We start from the raw sequence: 4,684 nt of genomic DNA on the forward strand, positions 1-4,684 counted from the left end.
CAAGACCCTGCAAAGGCAGAAGGAGTCCCCGCCACGCGATAGATGAGCATTCTCAGAGATGCTCAAAGTGGGGTGCTGGACAGTACGGGTGGTTGCACCAGGTGCAATTGTGCCAAAGCTGGACCACGCTCACCTGTGGTTGACGACCCACCATGTTCGCGTTATAATCTTTTTGGACCTTGTTGTTCTAGCGGGAAGATTATTTCTCCCTGAGTTCACAGTTGCATTTTAGATTTAAAATACAAGGTTTGGATCTAAGAGGCATAAAAATTAATAAAATTGTTTAGGCTATTGGTTTTTAAGCACTGATCACATTTGCCTCTGTGTATTTGGTTGATTTGCTTTCGTATTCTTTCCATTTTCACACGCCTCTGCAGTTCCTACTGCATACAGCCAAAAATAGCTGCCAGATGAGCTGCCGCCTTAGTGTATTGACACTTCTGTATCCATCTCCCCTAGGGAAGAAAATGGAAAAGAATACAAAATCAATGAGCACCAGAGTTTTTCAAAGCTTAATTTTGTTTTAGTTTGGGTTTGGGTAGGGTTCCAGTTTACGTTAGACCAGGTTAGACTGAGACTTTTGCCATCCAAAGAAGTGACTAGAAGAAGGATAATAAAGGCTATTGAATGGTGCGTTACAGGCTACGTTCCCATCCCTCTCCCTGGGTAATCTGTTTAATTGTCCTGTGCTTCACTTGATTATCAGATGGTACTACTTGTATTCCTGTCTGTGAGAATACGGCGTGTTCTTGATAGACGTGAAATGCTTGCGATTCTCGGATGACAGATACGGTATAAATACAAAGCATTTGCCCACCTAGGAACAACAAACTTTTTTGTCCCCCTTAATGCTATGAGATGCTAGAGTAGCCACTGGCAACAAATGAGAACTGCTAGCATCTGTGACTGTATGGAAGAGTGCAGCTCATCCCCCTGGACCTCCTCAGGTGGGCAGAAGCCATGTAACAGGGCCTTTTCGCTCGGCTGATATGAGAGAGGAGGTGCCGGTGAGCAGGGCAGTAGCCCTGGGATGTGGGAGACTAAATTCAGTTCCCTCTTCTGCTCCAGGTTCACTGCGGTGCTCTGGAAAATTACTTGCTTTGGCTAAGACTCTCATTTATGAACTGTAAAGAAAAGCACATCTTCGCTGCCTAAGGCTGATGTGAGAATGACTACGCTCAGACTCTCAGGGTGCTGAGCTCTGATGGAAAGTGAGAAAAGACAGATGATTTGTTACTCTTTGTGCTTGGAGAAGGAACCACAAAAGTAAAGAACTTCCTCTGGTGTGAACTCCAGCTGTTTAGCCGGGGCCAGCGTGTGATGCTTCCATCCCCTGCAGCTTACCTACGAATGCTGGGCCTGGAGCAAGCCTGCCGTGGTGCCGGTCCCCAGCCTAGCCCTCCCTGGGCCAGCTGTCTCATCCCAGCAATGAAAATGTTAGCTGAACAGTGCAGGCAAGAGGATGTGAGACGCACAATGTTCGCAAGAGATTTTGAATTCTGTCCTGGAGAACACAAAGGAGACGAGACTTTCCTTCTCTTCAGGAGGAAATGTAAACCGTGCGCCTCTAAGGATGTATATTCCCTTCCTTCTCTTCAGAACACGATAAACTGATCGAGCAAGGTTTCCTGTAAGAGGGAAGAGAGGAAGAGGAAAAAGAGTGTTGCTGCTACTATTTTTTAATAATAGGTATGGAGCTATGTAGTAGCAGACAGCCTACCCTTGAATGTTACACAGACAAGCCCCAGTGGTGCCTCTTTCAAGGCCTTAATGGAGCACCATCTCCCATTTTCCTTACAAATACCTCGTGCTACAAAACGACCCGTTGCTATTGCCGATCCTGTCAGCAACAGCAGGCTAATGAGCGTCATTAATTGCTTTCCAGCGTGCTCGCGCTGTGCTTCTGCCGCACTGGGAAGCAGGGAACACTCTCGACACTTGTAGAAGCATGGAGTGGTGCTGGGACTGCTGAAAGCCCAAGCACCACTGGGACATTTCTCCAGATGTGACTTTCCCCACACAGCACTGTATGAGAGCACTGTGGAAAGTCTGGGGCTGCGCACGCATCCTGTGCACAGGTGTTAATGGTGGTCGGTTGCACAGGATTTTACACCAAAGGGTGCTGTTGACTTTGGTTAGAAGGGTGAGCGTTATCTAGGAAATGACAGCGAGGCACGTGGGTGATGTGATGGTAGCACCTACCCGTATTTACCGAGGAACTGCTCGTTGTGCCTTCACCAAACGAAACAGCAGCAACAGCTCTGTCACCTTCTGTCGCTCGGGGTCTAGCTGTTCAGCGTTAAACATAATTAACTTCAGTCCCATCTAATTAGCTGCTCTTTGGCCAGGATGTGTATCTCAGACGGATTCTCACTGTAAATTTTTTTTCTCCTCTATTCCTCAAGAATGAAACACCAGATGAAAAGGATTGTGCAGCTTGCCCTGTGGGGAGCCATCATTAGGGAGGTGCTGGCAGAGCTAACCGTCATCGGTGGTCATCGGGCTGCAGTGGCAAGCAAAAATGTTGCCTTAGGGCTGGCTGCTCAAGGTTTTCACTGCTTCAGGTGAGCTATAGATACTGTACTTAATGTTTGGGTGGATATTTACATACTTAGTTATGCATTACTGTGATAATAAAACTCACGAAGGACATTCAGAATATCACAGGATTCTTTTTGTCAGTGAAAAGAATTTTTTCCACAGCTTCTCTTCCATGACCTGTAGGTTGTCTTGTGAAGTACTATCATCAGGAATGACGAGAACATTATATTCATATGGAAAGAGGAGAACATAACATTCATATGGAATAGGCAGAGCTTTGGGATTAAAAGTGTCCTGTATAGGAACATTTGTGAGATACATGTGTGCCAGGGAAGGATCACAGACCCAGGAGTTTAGAGTAAAAGTACTAGACTCTTTGAGTTTTTGTATTTACGATGTCTAGACAGATAGTGAATTTTCCCTTATTTTTCTGTTGAGGGCTGTGCCAGTTTGAACTGGGAGAGACCAATAAATGGACTTCTATCTGTATGTATGTTCCTGACGTGCCTATTTTTTTCCCCCTCACTACCATTTTTCTATAGGATTGTAGCCCAGGGAATTTATTTTTTCAGGCCTCTCCTTATCTTCTTTTTCTTTTCTGCATAAAAGACATAGCTTAGGGCATTTAAGTCAGGTTGAACATGACTTTTTTTATTCCTTGGCACTTTCTAATGCTGACTGCTACCATCTCTTTTGAGGAGCGCAGTACGTGCTTTCCTAACAGCTATACGCAATTCACACACTGACATATGGTTAACATCAATTTTATAGGGGCCTGGAAGCGCAAGGCATTGTATTAATTTTTCCTGTTATAAAGTGGGGCACAGAACTGGTTACTTCTACTGTGGGTCACCAGTTCAAATGCAAACCCAGGTCGGGACTACCCAAGCTTGGCGTGGGGATTTGATGGCTTTTGCGACGCTGGCTCTGTGAGACTGGTACCCTCAGCACACCGAAAGGACGCAGTTTGAAGACAAAGAGGAGACATTTTATGCTTCAGCCTGCAAAAGCAGCAGCAAGCCTGTAAACTGGGTGATGTCAGTTAGCTAGTGAAATCGCTGGCTGGTGGGGAACTGGTGGAGTCCCCTCCCCACTGACCTCCAAGCCAGGTCTGGCGGGCTGGGGGGGGGGAGCAGTGACGGGCACTGCCTCTCCCTGGCTGGTATCTGCTCACCACAGCACAGTCCCAGATGGCACCGCTCACAAAAGGCTCCTGGGCCATCAGGGTGGAAGGTACACGGGGGGACCAGCCCCTTTCTTACGCTGACCCTGATTTTGGAGGGGTGGATCTTCTTCTCGCAAATGTTACAGGCAAAGTGGCATCAGGGTTTGGTGAGGGGAGGGGCAGGCTCCAGGTAGGATTTGGGGCGATAACCCTGCATGCCCCCTACCCCCTCCAAGCCAGGAAGTTGTCTTTCAAAAACAATGTCACTCCCTTTCACTTTTTTTTTCTTTTTGTTCCCTCTGGGCTCTGGAAACATGCACTTTATTGCTACACAGCAACTTCCCTGAACTCTATCTGGGAGATTAATGGTTTATTGAAGAACAGGCAGGATTTAGATTGTCATCAAGAGACCCATAAAAGTAAGCATGTAAAAAGTGTTATGGAAACAGAGCGTGGCCCCTTGGAGTTTTCAAGGGTGGAAGCTGGGCAATACACATGCCCTGCATCCAGCTCCTGCACCCCTTTGCTGGGGGCACACGTGGAAGGGCAGTGGGAGTCATTATTTGTCCTGGAAATTAATGAGTCCCTTGTGATGTAATTTGCTTTAAGTGCATCTTTGCACACAAGCTGATTTTTTTTTCCAGGCTAGCTGCTGCTTTGTTTGTACGTCACTGGGAACATATTAATGGCCGTCAGGAACATTTCTTTTGGAATCCTCACAGATATCCCTAGTGATCCAATTTGAAGCATTGCCTGGAAAATGATTAACTCCTCTCTTTGGTCTATAAGGGATAGGATTACACAAATCTGCTCCGCCGCTTCGGGCCACAGCCAGCTCATTCCTGTAGACATCCTCATGTTCCTCTCCAGGGACCTGCGCTTTTAGGGAGTCCTGCACGTAAGCTATTGTTGCATCTTAAGGCCAAACTGTTCCATTTAAGCACGGGTCCATAAAAGTGGCTGTACTGCAACGCCCTA

This window comes from Pygoscelis adeliae, unplaced genomic scaffold (assembly GCF_000699105.1).
Source record: "Pygoscelis adeliae isolate BGI_AS28 unplaced genomic scaffold, ASM69910v1 Scaffold155, whole genome shotgun sequence".
Taxonomy (NCBI): Eukaryota; Metazoa; Chordata; class Aves; order Sphenisciformes; family Spheniscidae; genus Pygoscelis; species Pygoscelis adeliae.